This window comes from Cimex lectularius, unplaced genomic scaffold, assembly GCF_000648675.2.
Source record: "Cimex lectularius strain Harlan isolate CLEC.00 unplaced genomic scaffold, Clec_2.1 scaffold46, whole genome shotgun sequence".
Lineage (NCBI taxonomy): Eukaryota > Metazoa > Arthropoda > Insecta > Hemiptera > Cimicidae > Cimex > Cimex lectularius.
This window is the reverse complement of record NW_019392654.1, coordinates 2,008,428-2,035,399: the sequence shown is the minus strand read 5'-3', so window position 1 is coordinate 2,035,399 and position 26,972 is coordinate 2,008,428. Positions and strand designations below refer to the sequence as shown.

At 34.4% G+C, this 26,972-nt stretch overlaps 1 protein-coding gene across 5 annotated transcripts in view; it reads right to left on the bottom strand.

The window, feature by feature from the left end:
• LOC106671048 (calcium uniporter protein, mitochondrial) overlaps nt 1-26,972 on the bottom strand; it is a 259,353-nt gene that overhangs the window by 146,245 nt on the left and 86,136 nt on the right. The window lies entirely within an intron of this gene.

The window sequence follows — 26,972 nt, the reverse complement described above, 5'->3', positions numbered from 1 at the left end:
TGTAGGTGATAATGTTGAGCACAAGAGTAGTGTCAAATGCGGGATAGATAAAGCACTCTTTTAATTGCAACTAATGGACTGACTTGCCATCCAGGAATGATTTGAGGAATGTGTTTTGTGTTAGCTATTAAGCTAAGTGTAACGCAACGGACGGATTTACCTGCCGAAGAATAACACCTCAATCATACGTATAACACGAATTGGTCCATCGGTGGTCATCCTGGTCCATCTATTCACGCTTTGTTTACAGTAAGTCCTTATAAGACTTTCACGAATGTCAGTGTATTATATTTTTTCTTCGGGAAAAAATTCAGTAAAGTCTAGAATAGAGTCGGATCGAACCAAGGCGAAAAGGGCAAGAAACATTTCACGGCCTGAAAGAACTTGACACGAAGGGCACTAGGTTCTAGGCTAGTGGGCTCCAGGTTCGAGATCCGAATAAACAAAGCGAGTGATCTCCGCGAGAGTCGATCGTACTTAAAGGTGGTCTTAGCGTGTATAGGAAGGAAACGAAAAACAAAAATAGAGTTTATGTGTCCTGTGTTCTTTGTGGGTTCAGAAGTATGAGATCTACGGTGCGATAAGATGACCATGGCGAACACAGCGAAGCCTGGAGTATGAAGGAACTTGCTGTTCTTTAAAAAAAATCTTAGGCCTGATAATACAATACTATAGTTATTAAGGTAAGTCACCGTTTTTTATTAGTTTAACGTAAATAAAAATGTAAATTGTAATATTATATAATTATAGTATACCACAATTAATGTGGTTAAGAGAGTTGTTAAAATACTAAGCGGAAATTTGTAAACTCCTGTTGTTATCGTTGATAAATACTATTTAACCAGCAACATAAGGTATAATCATCACATAGTTTCATAATTTCTTCATAAAATTATTTTCATGGAACAAAAAGTTTAAGTGTAAAAGTCCTTTCAACATTTCTCGTCAAACGGTCATCGCTCCAACAAGTATGAACTGCTTTTTAATGGTATAATTAAAATTGGTTCATCATCATAACAATTTTCAATGTTTCGCCGAATGGCAGCCGATAAATTGAGCCTTACGGATACGGATTTATTGCCGCCCTGGAGAAAGAGACACCGGGGAGGCTTATCACGTTCCACATATTAAGCAGCCCTCGATCTTCATCAACACAGAATTCCACCCTTTAGAGCCTTTAAGTTCTTTCTTATTGACGTCCCCCCTTTCTTTTATCGTTAGATGCAGTTCCAGGTATGCTTTATTATATTTAAAAAATATCCGTAAAAATATTCTCATTTTTTAAAAATAGCACATACATAGGCTGGTCCTTATTCATTTTTTTAAATGAAGAACACCTAAAGTTAATTAGAGCAAATTTATGATAATATTTTAAAACTTTAGTAGTCCCAATAGCAACATTTCACTTATTTTACATAACTAGATGTATCTTGAAATTTATAATTTCGCAATTATTAAATCATTGGCGGCAATTAGCCTCAAAATATACGTGATAAAATGTTAAAAGGAATCAATTGGGGTCTGGGACTGGAACAAAAACAATAAAATTTTATCGAAGCCTTTCACTTAAATTTAGACGGTAATCAACCGAACAATAAACTATTACTACGAATTTCCTGTGAACCGAAAGGTTTGTGCAGACGATCCACAGTTTGTAAAAAAAATTAACTAGATTAAAATAAAGCATAAGCCTTATTTCAATTAATTATTTTTATCGAAGGTTTTGATTGAGATGAAAAAGTAAGTGTCACGAACGGGATTCAAACCTACGATCTTCTGCTCAACAAGCCGCTGCTCTATAACCCCTTGAGCAATCGTGACAAACGCTATAGTGACAGCTGTCGTCAAGTAGTTACTAGTTAGAGAAGTGGCGCATTGAGCCGAAAGTCCTGGAAGAAGAAAGAATATAGAAAGAAGAATTAGTCGCAATAATTAATATGGTGAAGTATGACCACTAAACATATATAGATTAACATAATAACGTTATTCTCGAATTTATAAACTCCTTGAATAATTTATTATGAAAACAACGTATACATATATGTATGGACAAAAAAATTATTTACAAAACTATACACATATAAAATAAAAATACTTTACACTGGAAATTCAATTGAAAAGGGAAATTAAGAATTGGCAGTGCTGACTTGTAATGACAAAAAGTAATGAAAGAGGCGGAAATTCCATATTTTGGCAATACGGATAAGAAAGGACTGAACTCAGTATTTACGTATTTTAACGCTTAGTTTAACAGAAGGGTCTGAAAATGAGGAGATCATATATTTAAAGAGGGGAATGGGAAGATATCATCTGACAAAGGAAGGAGCCGAAGAGTCTGTGAGAGGGTCCCCTAGGGCCTCATTGGGAAGCCAAAGAGAAAACCTACAAATGAATTCAATAGGAGCAAGCTTTACTTCAATCTCCCTAGTGAGTTGTCCGTACATAAAACATCCGTAATTAAATTGGTGCAAAATAAAGGAGGAAACTACTTGTTTACACGTACTAAAGGAATAGTTGGCACAACGGACCTGATGGTTAGGGAAGAGGTTAAACCTATACATGGAGGGTGGAAAAAGCGGCGAGAAATCAGGAAGACACGTCAATTCCAGGACAAAGTCTGATCAAGGATAATCCTAAGTTCTTAACGGTGGGACAGAAGGAAATAGGGCGGTTGCTAATTATAAACGGATAGATAGTAGTAACGAATGGAAAACGAAACTGGATAATGTTTACATACTTTAAAAAGAGATTAGTGAAGGTGTTTTGTCGGCCAATGTCGTTCGAGATCTCGTATTTTTACAACGTGTTTTGCTTGCAAAAAATGCATTTTCATTATATAATGTTTTCTTTTCTTTGAAATGATGTTATGTATATGGTGATTTTCTGACATTCGTTGTATCAGAAAGTACTCTCCCTTCGGAAGCGGAAATTGTGTTTCGCAAAGAGCTCTGGTCATCCTTCAACTGTTGACGATGACCGAATTAAAGCTTTTGACCCAACGAAAGTACTCAACGACACGAGATACAGCAGAGACGATTAGCGTATCAAATACAGGAGATCCATCTTTCGAGATATTTATATGTTACTCACATGTAGAGCGAAATGATTTATTGGAGCGCATCTGTGTCTGTGATTCCTTCCTACAACGCATTGCAAACGACCAATTTTTTAAAAAGATTGATAAATGGGCATGAAAAGTGGTTCCACTAGAGGAATCGGCAGAATAGAAAATTCTAAAGAAAACGCAGCGACCAACCATTAACAGCTCTAAAAGGCTGATCACACCCCAAGGAGGTAATATTGTGCATTTGGTGGGATTGGAAAGGGCTGCTTTATTGATCGTCGTTCGCCAATCGCGATGAGATTGTTTTCCACCTGGATAACGCTCGACCCCACATGTCTTTAGAGTCGCGACAGAAATTGAAGACTTGCTGGCATGTACTACCCGTCACCAACTGTATTCGTCTAATTACTGTCTCTTCAGATTTTCACCTTTTCCGAGCTCTGTAAAACTTGAATAATCGGAAAAACCTTACTTGAATATTGTAAAAAAAACAAATCGCTGAGCTCATCGCCCAAAAACATGAGAAGTTCGAGAAGGAAGAAATTACAAAATCGCATAGAAAGTTTTTCATTGAATTTGTTTACAAGGACTGAAATTTTCATTGAATGTACCATCAATAACGTACGAACTTATTTTATAACGATATAGGAATCTGTCATTTCAGACAGTATGAACAGTTTATGGAATTTCTGATTGAAAAAACGATATAGATTGTTGTGCAGAAAGTCTGCAGTGAAACTTTTAATTAACAAAACTAGCAAACATATCGCCAAGATTTTTTTAAATAACTTAGCTTGTTGGCTGAATTTTTGCTGTTCTCAAAATAGTATTTTGTTAAGTTGAAATTAGTGAGAATGTGCAAAAGCATAAAAACATTTCATTTCCTATATCTTCCTGACTAATAATTAGTAAAACATTGGCGATGTTGGTTAGTTTGCAAGTGTACCAGAAGTCAATATGATGAGGATATTTCACCGATCTTCCAATAATCATATTTCAGTAAGTTTTTTTATAGTTATAGTTTAAATAATTACTTGAACCATACATGTACGTAGTATATAGGGATCTCGCTCGTGTCTCTTGACTATCACCTCAACCAAGTCCTTAGATTAAAAGTATAAGTAAGCTACTTGAACATTGACAATTCCTGATAAAATAATAACTCCGCATAATATTTACTGTCCTTTTCTCAACCAGAATCATGTCGTTGGAACGTATCCAAACATAGTAGGCCAAGTTTAGCTTCCTTGCAACCCGGATTATTACAAACGTGTGCTTGACAGAAACATGGGCATGTATGCGGTAATGTACGTTGCCGGCTTGCTATCATTTGATGTAAATTAGCCGCAAGGGACGTTGTAAATGAGTCATTTGCTCGAGGTTTCGTGCAAAAAAGGCTAATTATTTTTGCTCTTTAATGTTCTGGTAATTTTGACGGTTTAATCCAAAACCAATATAGCAAAAGAAATATATGTTTGCATATATTTGGTGCTCCTGTAAATATATATATTTAAAACTTTTCGCTATTTTTTTATATCCATAACCTGGTTATTAGATAATCCAGATAATCCTTATTGTGACATAATAAATTGTTGTTATAAAAGTATTAACGTTGTTACAAAAGATTAAGAAACGTTTAGGAAACTTTAAAAAATGGGGCCACCAATCGCATCGTTTAGTGAATTAGAACATTTCCATTCATTATTGATCAATGAACAGTTATTTTAATATGATTTACCAATTTATAAATAACCGGGCAATTGTTCAAATTGCAAAATTGCTTTTGGATGGACGTATGGGTCTGTCGGTCTGTCAGGATGGTTAAAGTATAATTTATTTAACTAAGGAAACCGGGATCAGCACTCTAGAAAGGACTGACCTAAAAACTGAATCACTTTCGATCAATCCAACGTCAAACATATTGAATATGGTATATTACTCACCTATAATATATATCTATCAGTGTAATATGTATCCGAAAATGACATATTTATATACCTATAACAAAGTTTTTTTTAAATAACTGAAAATGCGTACATTTAAATTATACCATCTAATAAAGTTTATATTAAGATTGGACTTTTTTCAATTCATATTATTTAAATAAATATACATTCAGGAAATAAACAAAATCAAATTATCTGACGTTGTGGTTTCTGAAGGAAATAAAGGTTTCCGCTATGCCGACCAGAAAAAATAATACTATAAAAAGTATGTTTTATGTGATATGGTAATAGTTGAAATTATAATTGAAATACAATTATCATGATTGATAACAAATCCTTGTTGGAAATGTATTAGAAATCACCTAAATAGGCGACTATAGTCTACAAAACTAAGTAATTTATTTCAATTTATTTTTGATAAAAAAGCAGATCTAGAATTAAACTTTAGGTCAAATAGGGATAAAAATATCCACAACTTCTTAAATAAGCCAGTAAACAATAACAAAAAATTGCTTCATACATACCATCTTTATGGTGAAAATGGTTACTTTAAATGCCTATATTTTTATATGTTGAATCATTTTACATAAACGAACATTCTTTAGTAATACGAAAATAGGAAGCCAACAAAAGAAAAAGGTCTCGCATTCGGTTTTGAATTTGAATTTTTGTTTGAGTTTGGATATAACAACATTGCTCATGGCTTGTTGAGAATATTATGGAAAAAGTAATGCTAAGTGCGAAGTGGTTTGATCACTCGTCGCGACACGATTGATAGTTTTATCAATGTTTACATTTTTCATCAAAATAATAGATTATTGTTTTTCAAATCGTATTTTTATCTCATATATACTAATGTTCGCATGAGCATGAAGACAAAAGAAATCAGAGCTCAGCAGCCAAACAAGCCTGGTCCTGTTTTCAAATAACTTTACAACAAATGGTCCAGACATTAATTTTAACTCGTACAGATATCAATTTGTATGAAAAACAGACATCGGTACGACTTCATTGTGAATTAATGATTCTCGGAGCCATTTGTTTCCTACCAACCCTTTTTGACGTCGGGTGAAAAGAGGGTGGAAAAGGAATAAAGCTAAAGGGGGATCAGGTCAACAGGGGGCTGAACTGGGTCAGACACTACAATATCGTCTGCTAGGAGGGATAAGTTTCCGAATTCTGCCACCGTTCCTTGTACTGCAATACAATTGTAACTAAGAATGGAATTTGAACAGCTGGTCTCTAGTTTAATGAACTATTTAAAACGAGGTCACACGTTCTTTCTTTTAAAAACAAACAAACAAGGAACATCCTCGTGTTAAGCTAAGGAAAGATATTTTTAACAGTTCTGATTTATAAAGCATAAAAACATCATAAAAACTAGCATCACTGGCTATGAGTGTCTTTTTTTTATCAAACAAATTAAGCTGTTGTTTTTAATGAATATGACCGTCAAAATGTCGCAGTCCTTAAAATAAAATTAAAAACAACTATCGAAAATATTAAGTGAACAAGAAAGTTGAAGAACTTCATCATTACAAATACTACCCCCTAAAGAACTAAAAAGGTTTAATAGGATGGAGCTTACTGTTAAATAAATGATGTGCAATATGAGGTCCGGTTGAGAGCAAAATAATTAAAATTAACTTGGGAAGCATCACATCGGTTTTTACGGCAGAGTAGATAGCCATGGATCATCAATTTGAAACACATTTTTCATGGGAGGCAAAAGCATTTTTCGCTTGAAACATTAAATATCGGGGAAAAGATGTCCCTAGATGCCATGGCTATTTCTACTTCATGTTGGTTGGAAGCACAACACAATCAAGGTCGGTCACACAAGCTACAGTACAAGGAGCGGATCTAAAAATAAAGCTATTACTAAATGAAGTGCAATTTTTAGAAAGTCAGAGCTATAGGCAAATTAACAGCACACAGAGGACCAAGGGAAAATATTACAGTGAAACTTCCAATAAGAGACTACGCTGTTTATGGGTCACCTCTATTTTGAAGATAGTTTCAGATGCACCGGCAAGGAATTCATTTTCTATGTATTTCAAATCTCTACTCAAAATAGAAAACGAGGGCACTGTCCTGTCATTCTGTAGAGCTACAGTGTTTAACAGCACAGAAAGCCTCTTGTACTATAGAATAGGACAGAGTTTTTTCATGTTTCTTAGGTATCATAAACGATCTCTGAGTGTTAAAACGACTTCTATTTATATTTTACAACTATTCATTCATTCAGTTGGAGTGTTTTCATGGTCCTTTTAACTTATCCCTCTCATCTATTATATCGTCTTTCCGATATTATTTTCAGTTGAAATTAAAATTTGTTAATACTAACATGGTTTTAGCCCGCTAAAGGTTGACGTTAAAAGAAAGAAAAGAAGTGCTTGTTTCTTACAAAAAGTTTGGGAGACTTAGTAAGAACATTAGCTGGTAAATTAAACCTTAACAAACTCTAGGAAGGAAATTTTCAAAAGACCGTAATAAACATAGAAATTAAACTAACTTAAAAATTAAACATGGAACACCAACCTCATATATATATATATATATATATATATATATATATATGTACAATGCTAAGTGTTTTCAGATTACAAACGTAATTTCTTTAACTTTAAATTTCTCAAAATCTCTTTAAAGGACACCACCTATGGGAGGATAAACCTACTGACACCATGACTGTTCCTTAGCCAGACGATTCACTGTAAATAGAAGTAAATAGGCAGTGGAGTTTACAGTCCCTTGGTTTAAGACAGAGGAAAAAGGGAAAAGCTTTCTATCGCTTAGTTTGTCGACTGGAACAGATATCATTTGTAACCGTTATCGTTTAGGACTAAATGAGTCTCTGTTATGCGAGATGCCAAACTGCAGAAAACATGGAGCATGTAATCAAGATTTTCACTAAATACTAAACACAAAGCAATCCATTGATTAATTTATTGGCATTCTGAGCTCTCCAGGGTAACTTCATAACCTTTGGAGATTATTACTGTACTTATAGAAGTCAGAAGTTTGATCTAGCAGACTGTCATTATCTACGAAGGAATTTAACAGTCCGATTTAAATATTTTTTTGAAATTGATTATCCCTGGTGAAGAAATACTTCAGTCCTAATTGGATTAGTTTTCCAATTACTTTAAAAACGCCTAAAACTAAGGAATGAGCTTAATATAATTTATTCTAGTACTATATATTAGTTGACAATGTTCAATTTAAGTGATTTATTACATTATTTATGTTTTGCGTTTATTTATTTTAATACAAAGTTACATTATTATATTAAATGCACTACTTTATAATGAATCTCACACAGCTTCATTGGTTTATATATGGGGTTTATTTTTGCACGTGTTTGTAAAATTAAAAAAAAAAAATGTTTCACAAATTTGGTTCGTCCCGTCCTCTGTGTGTTCGGAGCGGGGGAGGTTAGGTCGGGAGCCCGGAGTGTTGATTAAATTTCTCGGTTGAAGTTAAAAGTTTAGGTGATGGATGTGATCTCATGAAGGAGGAAGCACATCTATCTTTAGGTACCTTGAAAAAACGATAAAGATTCAATGTAAGAGGTCTGGTCGGTAGCCTGGGGTTCTGGTCTTACCACCTCCGTTGGGCCTGAGGTGGAGCTGGTTTCCCTTGTGGTATTGGGGGCCTCGAGAAAAAAATTCACGTTATCAAATCAAAATAAGCAATTAAGACTTCAAGAAACAATTACTTTGCATCTGAGACCAAAGCACGAGTGTCTACGAATATCGTAATTGCATCTCAGTGTTAGCGACAGGTGGAAAAAGACTAATTTATGAATCGCAAAAATGTTTGTTTAGATTTGTATCGTATAATGCAAAATTTTTATCGTATAATGCCAAACGAAATTTGCATTTACAAAATAGATAGCAATAAAAATTCGCTGTGTGGTTGTAAAGTTATGAAATGTTTATAAACAAAAACAATATATAAGAAGAATGACCGTATAAATATCGGCTTTCACGTGATTGGACGAAAAAAAAGCCATATCTTTTATGGAGGAGCAACAGTTTAACCCCATGATTCGCGTGATGGGCAAAAGCTAAAGCAAAATATCTATCGCGTGGTCAAAGTGATTCAAAGCCATCTAATTTCGGTTAATAGCATTAAGTACGCCTATGATTCTTGGGAGTTGGCAAAAGTCGACAAAAATCCAGAAAAACGTCTCATGTTCGACAATAAAAAAAGAATCGTTGTCAACCGTACTTATCGCGGAAGTAGACACCGACTCAGATAAAAATGAAGTCCAGCCATGATTGATTGATGGATGGTTCAAGTTTTATGAGGAGACAGGCGTTGGAATTGATGAAACGCTGGAATCCAGAAGAATAATGTTCATCGGACGTTGTATACATCAAAAAACACATAGTATATAACATGTTAAATTTTGTAAACAAGCTGGTAACAAAACGAATTATTTTTACGGTTCAAAAAATTATTAAAACATAATTAATACAGCAATACAAATATTAATTATAGGAGCGTAAACGACAATAGTAAAATTAAAAGAAAAGGCACTACATAAAATTAAAGGCACTCAAGAATTTACAAATCAAATTATCTTACGTGATATTTGAAAACTAATGATTTTTTGAAGATTAAAACAATGAAAACTTATTTGTCTGGACAGCTAGGATGCGGTTATTGATTTTTAGGGATGGTTAGGGAATCAATGGAAATCAATATTGTTATCCAAAAATCTTTTAGCTCACATATTTTAATTCCCTCCAGAATTTTGTGATGGCTTCTCCTTAGATCTTTTCTATTTCCTTCTATCTCAGGAGACTGTTGGCACTCTCGTAAACCAAAGTCCGAAATAATGTTTAAGGGTGGACTTTCGAATTGTATCGCTGCCGTGGGACAATAAGCATTAAAGTTTGTTTTGTGTCTCCTTATATTTATAACCTAGAAATTAATGAAAATGCAAGTTTAAAAAGTTAATAAATTTAAACCAATCAAAGAAAATATCATATTCAAAATAATAATGAAAACATATAGATAATTCTGACATTTTCTGGTGAATAAATAGCAACTGTTTGTTAATTATTTAGTTAATTAATGTTTATTCACAGTTCGTGTTTATTAGTGGTAGCGGCAACATGTCTAGTTATCCTCTCATATATACAACGGATCAATCCTGTCTTTACAATCTCAGGTAGCCGGAAAACTTAATATATCATTTAACTGTATTTCTCTTTCTTTTCTTGACCGTTTCCTTTTAATTTTCTTTGTTCTTCAACAAGAACAATATATTATTTTCATACCCCGGATTCCGAATGAAAACTTAGAATCAAAATTCGAAACTCTGCCCATAAATCTTTCTATTGGTAATTAAGTAGTGGTAACTACTTTATTTAGATTTTTATCGTGTTACGCAAAATTTTTATCGTAAATGCCAAACGAAATTTGCATTTACAAAATTCGCTATGCGGTTGTAAAATTATTAAATGCTCATTAAAAAAATTATTAAAGTTTTATAAATTTAAAAAAATATAAATTTATTTAAAAAATCAATATGTAAGAAGAATGACCGTATAAATATCAGCTTTACTGATTATAGACAATTTGAACAACACTTTAATTTACTTCCTGTACAGGCACGTAGACTTCGCTATGATTTACTTACTCTTTTAAAAATCATTAACTTTTTTATTGTCCTTTTGTACTTAGTCAAATAATTTTTTTGTACTTGACGGAATTTTCATATTTCCTACCAATCTACTAACTATAGTAAAACCTAATCTTATTGACAAACCTATACGTTCAGCCAATAACTTTACTCTTACTAATTTAAATTCTTCATTTTTTTCATTCTACAGTCAAGTGTGCAGACATGTTAAATCTTCAATTTTTATGTATGTTTTAAGTTAAATATTTTTTCATATAAATTATTTAACTTGCACTTCTGTACGATTATGTATGTAAATGTATATATTTCTATGTTTAACTTTTTATTATTTCTAATTGAAATTATTACTCAATTTAATTCAACTGATTATGCACAAAATACTCTTGTGTTTACTTACTTAATCAACATATTTTATGTGTTTTTTACATATTATGTATATAATATTTTAAAATATGTTATATTATTTTACAATGATAATTTAAAAATTTACAATAACATTGATATCATTATTGATGATGTGATCTTTTTCTTTTTCTTTATATGAAACATTTTTGAAGCTATTTTCTTTTGGATTAATTCCGTGAAATATATTATTATTATTAATAATAATGTTTCTCAAAAATGGTATAATCCTTCTTGACTTAAAACAAAAAAAAGATTTGTACAATCTAAAACTAGCCTCCAACTTTAAAAAGATCTATTTTGGCTTCACTATCGAGCACTTATCGCTCTGAGATAGTGGCTATATAGCGCTCAGCATAATCTCCACAGATGAAAACATGGTTGTATGCATTGACTCCATGACTACTCTGCAAACCTTGCAACATCCTTCTACCTATAGACATATGATAAAAGACGCTTTATGAGCACTGAGACGCGTTCAGAAACAGGGAAAGCGGGTACTTTCCTATGGATCCCTATATTTCCAAAATTCCCTGCAATTAGTGGGTTGATACAGCGGTTTTAGTCGCATCTAGAATTGGACAACCAATTTGAGAAGCCAGCAAAGATGACTTGATTGCGATATTCAGATAAAAAATCTGTCTACAATGGCAGAAAGAATGGTACTCAGACAGAGACAGTAAACTGCGGGAAATTAGTGTGCCAAAGGCATGGCCCTCTTCGTTTAGGTCGAAATGAAGGGGGGAAGTTGTCTTAAGTAGGTTGAGAACATTGCAGGATAGAATAGAACATTGTAGGATTGTTTCTCGGCCTTTTGGCTAAGATCAAAGTGTAGAACATTGTAGGATCACCAAGTATTGCCGATATGCGAGGTGTGCAACGATATAATAATTACGAAACATATTTTGTTGTCGTGTTATGCATGTAGTGACCTAAGAACATACTATTCCCTTCCATGTTCGCTATATGTAAAAAATGGGTGATAAGCAGGAGAGTATTGCAAAACTATTCCAATTTCGGACACCTGGCAATCTAATCAAAAAAATATCGGGCACTATAGTATTGCCACCTTCAGTATCGACTAGAAGTAATCAAGAGCAGATTTAGGACTCTTCTAGGTAGGCGGGGGGGCCAGGGTCGGTTGGTGGTGTGCCTGGCCGGCTGGGGAGGATAGGCCATCATTGGTTTCCATATTTTAATAAACCCTGAGCGGAAGGAGTTTTGGTGGCCGTTAAACATCTACTCCCTTTCAAAGCCAGTGAGAGCAAATATGAATAAGCGATCTAAAGATCTATCGCCTTCTACGTTCTCGGGTCATCAGGTCCTACTTGCCGTCCTGGATAGGGATCCCTTGTCAAAATTTCGGGGAGGATGATCATTGTGGTTTTAGTCCTTAAAAAAAAAAAAGTGCTTATTCGTTTATTATCTTATCCAACATGTAATCTATGTGGACACACACTCTACGTACTGTAACACAATCAGTCGAAATATGTTCCCCTACATGCAATGCATACATGGTACGATTGTAATCATGATCACCATTCGTAACATGAATTTGGCCATTTAGATAAACTTGAAGTAAGATGAACGTTCCGCAACGTGTGTAAACGTCAGCCGAGAACCTTAAATAATCAGAAAATCCATCCTAAAAGTTTTTTAATAAAAGTAAAGCAATTAGGATAAACCGGTAACACACATAAAATAAATTATACAAGTAATTACTTTCCTGAGTTTTATTATATTTAATCATCATTCTAGTAGATCACTCACGGAAGCTATAATAATTGGCTGTTGAATCTGAATTACTTTTTTTGTTACGTGTAACTACTCTTTGGGGAATAACATGTATATCAACGTCACGATCTACGGTTTAATCAAAAACGGGTGGCGTTTAAACTGCTGAAGTTTTGAAGAAAGATTTTCAGCTGAAATTAGTACAGTAATAAATGATAAGGAAGAATGAAATGTATTTTATGCCCTTTCGGGCGTCATTAACGTTTAAAATATTAAACTTGAAAAATAAATTAAAGATTGTTGTAAATTGTTATTTGTAACATTCACGCTGGGTATTTAAACATACCATTGCTATGTTTTTAAAAGCATATGAATATTGTTTTTTCTGAAGTTTTTAACATATTTTTTATCTCGTTTTTGAATTATCATTACAAAAACGTTGTTTAATAACCGGCAAATCATACTCGTTAGTGTAAAAAAATCAATAAAGTCAAAAAGATTCTATGGAAGTCCAAAAAGCAAGGAAGCACAGCCAGATTTTTGATATGGTGTGATTTTTTAGTGGCGGTGAAAACTTACACGTCCCATTTCCAGCCATTCGTAAATCTGATTGCTAGAAGACTAAATAACTAAGTTGGTTAAAATTTATGATTTAAGTGCATCCAAAATAATTATTATAAAATATGTTTTAACCTCCCACGACAAACACCATTAACAGAATATTATTATAGTGGGCAAACGTTCTTAACTTAAATATCTAAAACTAGTCCGATTACTAAGAATGTGTTAATAGGAATGTCAGCTAGTCTTTACAACTGCGTGTGCTATGTTAGCAGATTGGACAGATTAAAAAAAAAACATTAAAAAACGAGTATTGTACTAAAATCGAAAACGAAGATATAGAGAATATAATTCATTTATCAATTAATTAAGGGTTTTAGTTGAGATAAAAAAAAGTCAGTGTCACCAGCGGGATTCGAACCCACGATCATCGGCTATATACGCCGCTGCTCTACAACTTGAGCTATCGTGACCTCGAGCCACTCGGACACTAACTTCCCATCTCAATCCCACTTTTTGAATTTTCCTTCCTTTTTGCCATTTTACAAATATCGTGTAATCTATTTGATTCTCGGCGACAAATGAAATGGCGACGAAAACTAGTGAATTTAATAAGTAAAAATGAAGTATACCTTTTCTAAAGCTCTCCGTGGCCATTTCATTTGTCGCCGAGAATCAAATAGATTACATGACATTTGAAAAATGGCAAAAAGTAGGAAAAATTCAAAAGGTGGTGTTGAGGTGGGAAGGTAGTGTGTGTGTAATTATTTTTGCGATTTTTTTTCCTAAAACAATTTGTATTTAAATGTTTTTCCCAGTTCAAAATATGCTTTCAGGTTGTTTCATGCTAAAATATTTTCTTAACCTACTTTGCTAAGTTGCCAGGTTACTACGTCAAAATTGTATTTGACAGCTAGCCCCATACCATATGGGTGTCGATGATTTGAAAATACATAATTTATGACAGAGCGACGTAGCAAATTTATTCTTTACATTTTCTAGCAAAACCCAAAGTAAATATTGATTTTTGTAGCTCCAAACCACTGAATATAATTTTTTGAAAAATGAAAAAATATTTATTGCCCTAAAACTGTTTGCCGTTCGATTGCTTTGGATTTTTTTTAAATCACCAAAATCGTGATAAATTTTAGTGTTTTTACGAGGCAATAACATTTACTTTAATGTGATATTCCGTTCACAGTCCTAGTCCCTACATTTTTGTAATCCGAACTTCTGCTATATATCATTATAATTAGTTTCGCGAACTGTAAATTTCAGGTAATTTCTGGGGAAAATAATACTAGAAGAATATTGACTCTTTATATTTTTTTATAACTCATGTCCCTAAATACCGTCAGCTTGAAAGAATTTGCAATTAGACAGTCTTGGAATGCGTGAAGGAAACGGGTGCCACATCAAAATTTCACCTGCTTAATGAACTGTACACTTTGAAGGAATATCCAACCTTCATCAATAATAGCTTTTATAAGGCTGTCTTCCAAACTCTTCAATTTACAGCGTTTTTTCACGTTTGAAATCCTGGTTTTAATTGATCAATTTTACACAAATGTGTATAACCCGAGAAAAGTCACGTATTTGACTGATTGAACTTAATTCATATAGAAAATGACAGACGAAGATTTTTAATAATAACCTTTTTTACTTGAGCCCGAAAAAACCCCTCAACATCAACGAGGCAAAATAATTGTTTGTTTAATATTCAGACTATTACTCTGTCAATTTTTTTGTTGATGAACTTAAAATGAATGTCTTACCATTAAAAATAAAGTCGAAAGTATTCATTTCTTGTGAAAATTGTAGCAAATATTGCGAACATTAATTGTTTTTATACGATAGTTAACATACGTTTTTTACATGTCAAAGTTGGTTAAAAAAAGATGACTTTTTATAAAACAGCTACGAACATAGTAATTTTTGATAACGGACATTTACATCATATATTTTTGCTATCACTAAATTTAAAAAATAATCAAATTAACAAGACAACATTTTTGTACAAAAAATATAGATTTGGTTTTAGCCATTAGCAATGTTGTAATATATATATATCGAAAACAAGGTGCAAATGGATTGTAAATTGGTCAAAAAATTACAAAGTTATGGAAAAAAGTTTGAAATGAAAAAAGTCATTTGGTTTGCTATTTATTAATCATATTTCATGTTCGAACCGCCTTGCATAAAGATGCAAAGATTTGCTCTTTTTAACCACTCTTCACCGGTGCTCAGAGCGATAGTCAGGTGAGAAAAAAAGTGAGAGAAAGCGTAGACACTGTTTTTAAATGTCACCACAGAAAGACAAGTGGAGTTAAATCGGGTAACCAAGGAGGCCAACAGATGGGGCCATCAGGTCCTATACACCTCTCATGGAAGTGACGATTCAAATAATGTTCACATAAAAGTAAAATTTTAAGTAAGTTCAAATAATAAAATGTTCGTTTTTCGTTGAGTGTAAGAAGGGTCAAATTGACTAACTGCGAGATTTGAAAAAATAAATCCTTCATCAAATCAAATCTCTCTCTCTCTCTCTCTCTCTCTCTCTCTCTCTCTCTCTCTCTCTCTCTCTCACTTTCACTCTATATCTCACCCTTTCTTTTTTTTCTCTCTCTCTCTCTCTCCCTTTCTCCCACTTTCTCTCACTCTCACTTTCATTCTATATCTCACCCTTTATCTCTCTCTCTCTCTCCCTCTCTCTCTCTCTCTCTCTCTCTCTCTCTCTCTCTCTCTCTCTCTCTCTCTCTCTCTCACCTAAACGCTGGATTTACTAGTGGGACTTGAAGGATCATCAGCCAAGAATGGCAAGAAGGTTATGCAATGAGAAGAAAGAAAGTGCCACCCATATAATCGAATGCGCAGCAACGGATCCATGTAGCCATAGCCTACGGTACTAAGAAGACCAGGGAACAGTAATTGAGCAGCAATGACAGTCAATGGCCTACTACTTTTTAAAAGAAGGATCTAATCAATAGAACTGTACCAAGGAACTAAGAAAAGTACAGTTAGCCAGAAGGCTGGGACATTTCATTATTATTATCTTCATCAAATATTCTTGATGTATAGGTACATGAGAAAGAACGTATAGTTTATAAGTAGGGGTTGACAAAACTTTTTTACAAAACAAAACTCTTTTGTAGGCACTGGCTTTTCCTCACATGTCTCAATAAAGTCGCGAGCTCGAAAGAACTTGTTTTTTATGTTAACCCTTGGCAGAAACCAAGTTGGAAAAGTAAGATATTTTTCCTTTACCATCGGAAAAGCGAGTCACATAAAGTTCCATGATTCAGAAGAGTCCACTTTCTAGCCGATTCGTTGAAATATCTCTTGTTATCAACACGGAACATCATGAATTGACGCTATAAATATACGAAGCCACCTGTAAGAATGTTCATTCAAGCAGCTTATCTGATTCCGATACGTATTTTAAAATATATTTTAATTCGTTTTATGATATACAAAATAATGAGTGAGTGATATAAATAGTAAGCATATGAAGAGGTTTTTAAAAGAAAAATGACTGTTATCGGCTAAAAGTGTTTAGATATATCTCTACTGTGGCATTTTTATCGAACAGACGTTAATCGTCTAATTGTTTAATTGGTTTCTATCAGTTATATGCATTACAGAATAGATAGTGTGCATTATCGAGAAACAACCTATTGGAATAATGGATACAAGACGTTTAAATACTAAACATGTCCGTCATTAATAAATTGGCTGAATTGTAAGAGCACTGGATAAAATTGCAAGCGAGGAAAAATAGCCCACTTTAAGAAAACACATTTTAGGTCGTGATGCCCTCGTATAAAAGAAAAGGGAAGAGGCCGTTTCCGAGCAACTTGGAAGTTTGTTTCTACCGGTCTTGTCCACTATTCACATCGATTGCGACCGTTTGCTCCTGTGACCCAACATAAAGTTGGTTACCTCGTAATAATTTAAGCGAAAGGGTTGAATACGTAAAGCATGAATTCCAGTTAATTTAACGTTTAAGTAGTATCAATTAAAACTAAACAAAAGTGAAAATTTACGTTTTTCATCAATGGGCAATTTATCCACCTTACCTCCAAAATTATATGAACAACTTTCAATATGCTCACCTGAAACATAAATAAAAAACAATAGTTATATAAGACACAAAAATGTACAACAAGGGCCTTAAAAAAAGATCTATTTGTTACGACTAATCTTCAAACTTTCCAATTAACTTACATTACATAATCAAATACATGATTTCATTCCATATTTTGCAAGTAATTGAACAATTTATTAAATTTAACATAATTATATATAAATTGAAAATACATCCGACAAACCTTTACAGGTTTTGGCTAGAAAGGTTACAAAATTTAAACTACTTTTATGCCTGCGAAAAGCACAATATAGACTATTAGTGTAATATTTATAAGCCAAAAAGCTAAGAAATTGAGAAGAAAGAATAATTAAATAGACGATAAAGAACCGGTGGCACCTGTTTAAAAATATCTTTAATTTTAATTAACTTACTTTAGAATCCAATACTTTTAGTTAAAGATTTATGCACTAAGTTTCCTAATCAGTTGTATTAATTAATAAAACTGGATACAGACGATACATGCCATCAAGTTAAAGCAGGATTTAATGAAGGTAATTAATCAGAGTTGAAACTTGGAGGAAACGTGAACCACCCTTTAGCATGAATCGTTAAAACCAATTGAGAACACAGCACATTCATCATCCGACCCATAAACGTTTGTTCCTCGAATTATAAACGTTGATCAGGTCCTAACATCTTAAAAAATAGACTTAATGCTATCGATGTCCCTAATGTTAATTAGCATTATTTTGTTTGTTTAAAAATCAAAAAGTTTACTTTCAGATAACTTGAGGAATAGAAAAATATAATTTTGGGATATTTGGACAGGGCTCTTGCATAGATATGTTAGAATGTTTTTTTAAATTAAATTTATTTATTAAAACTTGTCTTAATAGACCAATCAATTTTACAGTAATATATACGAAATTAATAAATGTTTACATTCTTATAAACCCATTAGTACAATAAGATTTACATTTCACTATTTAATAGTCATTGATGATTCTTGAAAATCTTGTGTCTGAGGAAAGCATCACTTTTGTTATGAAAGAGAAATGAAGCTTAAGTGTATAAACAAACACCAAGTCAGTTGCTGTTTCCAAATACAGAAGATAGGGTACCCAAGGGCAACGTGAATAATTTACGTATGAAGTAACGTTGCACTTTTTCTATTGCCTCAAACCTCTGATACCCCTAAACCTGACAGCCGTAACTCATCACCGCGCGAGATACAGTACATTCCCGTATACTCGCTCGTCCTGAAAAGGAAAATGAGGATCTTTAACGTCCGCACCTAGACCGCGCGAGAGACAGCATTAAACACACTAAATTTTGCTTTAATAGGGACATATTCTTGCGCAATAATAGATTCTGTTTATACCCATTTCCGCTGCTGACGTCTTCCTTGATAAATGTTTCGACCAAGAAAGTTGAGGGGTAAATATTACTCCTAAAAATTTGTGTTCTTTTACCACCTCTGTTCACGTCAGGAAAATTTATAATTTCTACATTTTAATAATTCTTGTGGCTTTTGAGGGCTTATGCTTATGGCCTATCTCGCGCGGGTGGGGGTGTTTTGGCCGGGCATTTTTTTGGGGCAGGAGAGGGGTCGCAGGCTCGGTACTAGGCTTTCAGGTCTTGACCACGCCAATATCACCGTACTTTTTTTTCTCTTTCTCTCGACTCTTCCGATTTCTCTCGTCATCATCCCTCGACACTTGTCCCTGGCTTCAACGTAGATTTATCAACAGGAGCAGGTGCGGATTCGGGCCCGAACTCCAACATCCAGCCCAGCGCCGTCGAGCAGTAGCCAGAAGGTGTAGTAGCCTCATGCGATTTTTTTCCTTCTCTGCTTTCCTCCATACGTCAATTCCCCGAAATTAATTTTCATTTATTTTCATTTACTCTTTATTTATTTTATTTTAAGTTCACATTTTCCGCAATAGACGTGACTTTTGTCTTGTGTTTTTTTTTATTCAATTAATTTATTTATTTAATTTTATTTCATTCGGCAAGCCGCCGAAACAACCTTTATACTTACCCCTGAAGTAAAAACGGTCTGAGGCGCTAAGCCGACATTTTAATATTCCTCTTAAGCTCCGAAGAAGTCTCTGCCAAAATAAGTACTTCATCCGCATACATTAATATTTTAATAACTGAACAATTCATGCGAATTCCACATTCAAGATCCTGGGGAAGATCATCCCAAAACAGCGCGAATAATAAAGGGCTTAGCACGCAACCTTGTCGCACACCACACTGTGCCCTAAAAAACTCGGACACTCCATTGTGGCCACGTACACAAGAAGTGGCTGCCAAAACCAAGACTTAAGAATATTCACAACAATTAATTAAAGTTTTTTGGTTGAGATAAATTGTAATATATTAATTGGTCAAGCGGACCACGAAATTAGTGAATTTAATATTCACAACTTTAAAAAAGAAACCCAGATTGCATAGTTTTAAAATTAGGCCTCTACGATCAACTCGATCAAGAGCAGCTTTTAGATCGACAAAAAAAACAGTAAGTTTTTGCTTAGGTTTTGCCATTCTCAGACTTATTAGATTCGACAGAACAAATAAATTGTCACAAGTTGAGAAACCTTTTCTAAAGCCCATTTGTTTTTCGCTTAGTAAACCATTAACGCTAACAAAAGCTTCCAACCTGTTAAGTAGTAAACCAGAAAAAATCTTAGCTACACTATCAAGACAAGAAATACCTCTGTAGTTAGAAAGACTGGGTCGATCTCCGTGCTTAAACAGTGGGAAGATAATTGATTCACCAAATGTGTGAGGGACCGATCCGGAATTAAAATATAGTTATATAAAGACAGAAGACGGTCGAGGAATTCCCAAAGAGTATATTTAAAAAATTCATATTGGATTCTGTCTCGGCCAGCCGCCTTATGATCTTTTAGTTTGGTTACAACTGCGAGCAGTTCTTTGAAAGAAAATGGACTATCTAGAGAAGAAACACCAGCCTTAGGCCAAGATTTGGCTATGTTTATGGGATTATAGGAACAGAAAGTTAGTGTTATGGTTAGCCTAAAAAAATAATTAGATCATGTGCCAATTCAAATTAAATTAAGATATGAGAGCAGAAGTCACAAATTGCAATAAATTTCAGCGTATATGTAATAAAATTTATAATATAATAATTATATTTTAGATTATTCGAATTACCATTGATATTTGGTTGCAATATTGATAGATAAACAGAGTAAAATAGGTTTAATTATTAAATAACAACAACGTTTGTTATTCAGTATCGGTTTAGACTCCGAGGAGTGCACATCGACGGATTAGTGTGTTTACGTCTCTCTTATCGACATCGAAACGCTGTTTTTGAATTCAGAAATAAATTTTCTGGTTCACATCGCTTCTAACCATCGTTCAAATAAGAATTGCCTTGAATAATTACTCGCACATAAGATGAGTGAAAGGAGTGGAGGGTTTGTTAATGTACCTCCGGACAAAAAGGAAAATATGGAAATAACAACCATGATCAACATTGAATCTAAGCCTCCCAACCACAATTCTCACCCTACATTTTCCACAAAAGGAATGGAATTCCGTACCACAGACCCTGGTCCATTTAATATTATAATAGAGAGTCAGAATGGAGACAGTTCGGGAATATCTCGCGTTCATCCTATGTGTATAGGGAGATTGATCCACCATGAATGCAAGGAGATTTCAGACAAAGTCACATCAATCGTAAAATTAGGACGAAACAGACTGCGAGTAGAACTCAATAATGCAATATCTGCGAACAAATTATTGAAAGCTCAACCATTGATCGAAAAAGGATTTAATACGTACATCCCTTCGCACCTTCTAATTAGAAAATTTTTAATTAAAGGGGTACACAAAGATGTCACACTAGATGAAATTAAAGAAAACATAAAATCTCCTTATGGAGAAACCCTAGATATATTGGATATTAAAAGATTGAATAGACGAGTAACAACTGATAATAATGACAAATACATCGCCACTAATACTATCCTGATAACAATAAGAGGACAAAGATTACCACCTGCGGTCATAATCCATTACGTTCAATGCGATGTTTTTCCTTATATTCAACGGGTCGTCCAATGTAAAAATTGCCTTCGATACGGACATATAGCGGCTCAATGTAAAGGTTCTGTCCGTTGTGGAAATTGTGGGGAAGGACACGAATCTTCTACCTGCAGTAACCCAATCATAAAATGCGTCCATTGCAACCTTGATCATAAATCAAATGACTTCACAAAGTGCGCTCAATTCTTAAAAGAAAAGAAAATAAAACAAACCATGGGAGAATCAAACTGCTCATACAACGAAGCCAAAACCCTTGTCTCCGGCTCATCCTTTTCTGCAAAACTAGCATGTCCTACACCTAGCGTAGATAACTTTAAAGAATTCCCACCGCTTAACAAACCTAATCCCGATAATCTCCCCTCACCTAGCACTCATAAGAGAGCTCTAAAAAGAACTAGAATCCTCTCTCCCCCACTTTTAATGGATTCAAATGACTTGTCATTAAACAAAGAAGCTCTGTTCAGAGAAAAAACACCCAAAAATGTCAAAGGGGGTTTAATGAAATCATTTACTTTGAATACTAGGCAGATTTCAAATGAGATAAATAATGACCCTAATGGTATCATTATTGAGACCATATTTTCCATCATAAAAAGTATAAAACACGATCTGGAAAACTCCGACTTTAAAATGTTGGACGATATAAATTTAATAGAAAAAATCAAAGATCGAATAATGGTTTTATCAGGACAAATCTGATTTGTCCCAAATCATTTACTCACACTCTCATAGATTTTTACAGTTATGAAGATTCTTCAATGGAATGCCCGCTCTGCGATCTCTAATAAATTAAGTTTAGAATCCTTTTTAGCATCAGAAAACATCGCAATTGCAATAATATCGGAGACATGGTTCAAAAGGGATGTATACGTCAATTTTCGAGGTTTCAACACTATTCGTTGTGATGGAAGGGATGGATATGGAGGCTCTGCAATTTTGATTAGATGTAACATTCCCTATTCCAATGTTAGGATAATCTCAACTGCCCGTAAAATCTCATGTGCTGTCATCTCAATCAAAATACCCAACGAACAGAATTTAACTGTTTGCTCTGTATACAACCCTCCTAACAGCAAAGTTTCCAAAATTGAATGGGATAACGTCCTAAAAAGCCTCGCAAAACCAGTTTTATTTGCTGGCGACTTTAACGCACACAACCGTAGCTGGGGTTGCTCCATAACTAAGAAAAATGGTGCCGACCTGTTAGAAATAATAGAAAACAACGATCTAATATTCTTAAATGACGGTTCCCCTACAATAGTGCCCTCTTCAAACCAATACAACAACTCAGCTGTTGATGTCACATTCTGTTCAAAGTCCATTGCCCATAAATTCAATTGGTCAGTTCAGGAGGACTCGTTAGGGTCAAATCACTTAGCCATATTAATAGAAATCCATGAACAAACTGTAAAACAGAATATATCAACAAGCTCCCCCCTAACTCCGACTTGGAATACGCACAAAGCGAACTGGCCCAAATTCAAAAATCTTATGAACGGATCATCCTTACGAAGGCTGGAAAATAACAATACATCTTACTCTAACTTCATTAAGGATCTGCGTGAGGCGTGCACCCAAGCGATCCCCCAAACCAAAAATAGTAATAATTATAGGCTCTCCAATTACTGGTGGAATGAAGAATGTAAGTCGGCAGTAATAGCAAGGAAAAAAGCGCTAGCGGATTACAGAAGGACTCCCAGTCAAGATAACTTTCTCATTTATTCCAGACAGTTAGATATGGCTAAAAAGACTTTTGAAAAGAATAAGAAATCGAGTTGGATAAAGTTCTGCAGCAACCTAAACAGACAGACACCGACTAAGGAAGTGTGGACCATGTTTAAAACCCTTTCAAATGTGAAATCATCAAATAGACGTCCTCTAATACCTGGCGAATGGACCGAGGATTTAATCAGTAAACTAGCACCTCCATTTGCCGCCCCTCAATTAAACACTCCAGAATCTGAATCACAAGATCACCTTCTCTCAAAAGAATTTACATATACAGAATTGGAACTCTCGATAAAATCAACCTCAAATACCGCCCCAGGCCTAGATAGAATTAGCTATCCTATAATTAAAAACTTACCAAACTCGAGTAAAATATTATTAGTTAAAATTTTTAACCATATATGGAGAACTGGGGATATTCCAATAGAATGGAAAGACTCTTTAGTCATTCCTATTAAGAAACCCGGTAAAAAAGATTTTCATCCAGAATCTTACCGCCCAATATACCTAAGCTCATGTTTACTCAAGACTTTCGAGAGAATAATTCATAGACGAATGGAATGGTTTGTGGAATCTAACAACTTGCTTCCCTCCTTCCAATACGGTTTTAGGCGAGGGAAATCTACAACGGATGCTCACTGTCAATTCCTCAGCGACACATACTCGGCTCTATCCAATAATAAATCAATCCTTTCCTTCTTCGTCGATCTGGAATCCGCGTACGATAACGTGGATTTGGTAGAACTGTCCCTTAAACTAGAGTGCCTAAAAACTCCAAACAGATTAGTCCGAAATATCCTGCATCTGTTCTCGGATAGAAAAATAACCGTAAAAGTAGGGAAGAAACTCTTTGGACCAAGAGTTGTGAACTCTGGATTACCCCAGGGGGATATCCTAAGTCCAATTCTATTCGCACTATACGTTAGTGATGTTGACCAAATTCTGAATGAGAAAACAAAAATAGTCCAGTTAGCTGATGATATCTGTATCTATTCAGAAGGAGAAAATATCGCATCATGTAGACTCAGCCTGGAAGATAGCATTACAAAATTCACAGATTGGGCCAGGAGAAAGAATATGAAAATATCAAGAACCAAATCCTATATAATGCCTGTTACGAGAAGAAGGAAGTTTGAACTTGACGCTTCTTTTACGATCGATGATCTTTCGTTTCCGTGTGTTAAAAAAGTAAAGTTCTTAGGGCTATGGTTGGATTGGAGGTTACAATGGAAATCCCATATAAATTATACCATCGAGAAAGCCAACAAGTATTTAAACATTCTTCGTGCAGTAACAAGTAAGAAATGGGGCGCAGATCCTTCCTCAGCACTATTATTCTACAAAGCAACTATTCGCTCGGTCATCGATTATGGTTCCATTTTTTATGGCATAGCAGCCCCTGGTGTATTGAAACCACTAGACTCGATACAAAATAAAGCCATTAGAATTTGCTTAGGGGCGCTAAACTCTACCCCAGTCGATGTCCTGCACAGGGAAGCTAATGAACCCCCGCTATCAATCAGGAGACAATGGCTAGCAGATAAATATGTCCTCAAAACCTTTTCCTTACACCACCAACTCTATCAAAAAATCCACAATTTGATGATCGAAGTCCTAACATCCCCTTATTGGATTAAAAAAAAGCCCCCAATTATTAGCACCTTAGGGTGGGAATGCCCCAGGTTATTCCAATCAATTCAAGTGAATAAATATCTACCCCTATTCAATCTTGAATTCTTCTCAACTATGCAAAGATCCCGGTTAATTATTCTACCAGATTTCTCCAAATTCCCGCCCAATGAAGTAAACCAAAGATTCCGCGAACTCATCCACAAAAAGTGGCCCAACGCGACTACCATATTCACAGATGGTTCTAAAATGGATGGAAAATCGGGTGGGGCATACTATGACTCTCTCAATAATAAACATGCATCGTACCGGTTACCAAATGAGTCCTCCTCGTTTACTTGCGAAATGTATGCAATTCTGTTGGCTCTCGAATACGCGGAATATATTGAACACAATCAGGTATTAATTTGTTCGGATTGTAGGAGTGCCTTGTCCAGCGTCACGACTCCAAATCTTACCAAATCATATGGTACAGAATTGACCGTTAAAATTATAAATAAAATAAATGATCTCCGGTATAAAGGAAAGCAAATTCTATTCTTATGGGTAAGAGGCCACTGTTCATTGAAAGGAAATGAGAAAGCCGATGATTTGGCCAAGTCAGCTACCAAAAAACCAGAGGTAGAAAAAGTGTTGAAAATATCCCATTACGATGCCATCAATGTTATCAAAAGTAGACCGATTGCACAGTGGCAGGATAGATATAAATCATCAAGCACTGGACAATGGTATAAATCCATCTTTCCGAAAGTCGGATGCGTTCCTTGGTTCACCAAAGAAACGTTTGAAAGGCAAGCCATTGTTACAATAGGCAGACTACGGTCAAACCACTGCATCTGTAATGCATACTTACACATGATAGGAAAGAAAGACAGTGATCTGTGTACCGTATGCAACCTAGTAGATAATGCGGAACATATTGTATGGCATTGCAGAAAATATGATGAAGAAAGGAAGACTATGTTCGGTGAGATAGACCAGTGCGAAATAGCAAAACCTTATAATTATAAATTCTTAATATGTACAGAAGACTTCGATGTTTATCGGGCCCTGGTCGATTTTGTCAAACGAACTCGTTGCAGCATATAAATAATATATAAATAATTTATAACGAACAAATTTAAAAAATAATAATAATAATAACAAACATGGCTGAAGACAAAAGGTCAATGCCAAAAAAAAAAAAAAAAAAAAAAAAAAAAAAAAAAAAACGTTTGTTATTGTTCAACTATGTCACTGCAGCTTGTTGATCTACTTTTATTGGAGCAAAACAGGTGTACCCATAAAACCTGATGGTAATGCTGATCATCATTAAAAATTTAAATATTTGGGGAAAACGCCATGACGATTTGAAGGTTAAGGCTGAATTGTTATGTGATATGGAGGAAAAGGTGATCCGATATGGTTTCAACTAATATGACAAATATTCAAAACGTGGCTTCTCTCGTTGTTAGACTGGTTGAAATTCCAAGGCTCACTAGTAACAAATTTCCCGAAATAATGCATCAACAAGAGAAATACAATAGCGGTTAAATGTCTCGGTGTAAATCTCTTTTTAAATTGGGCAATCTGTCAGAAAGGATTATATAAAAAAAATGTGGCAGGAAAGAGGACTTTCACGCTCATCTATCTTCTTCACTCGGAAGAAAATTTGAATTATAACCATATTTTTGTATACTTTTTATGTGAACCATTTAGTTTCAAAAGATAAAATTCCCTCTTTTTTAATATGTGAAATCATTAAATTAAATCATCTTTACAGCCCTACATTATCTATAAATAATCGCCGGTCGTAACATTTTTATAAAGCGCTCACGCATCACTTCATTTCATATTTCCTTTTTTCCACAAAAAAATTAGTTCATACATTCTATTTTAATATTTCTCCTACTATAAGCGTAATATGTTATATGCAATAGTAAACATTAATTATGCATCACTGAATGTTCTATCTCATGTCAATATGATAATCGATGGCTTATCAGTTTGGACATTAAATAGTCATATATGACAATTAAAAAGCTTAGTAATTAAAAATGAACACCTTTTCTGCCCCATTGTTGCGCTAACCTGGGG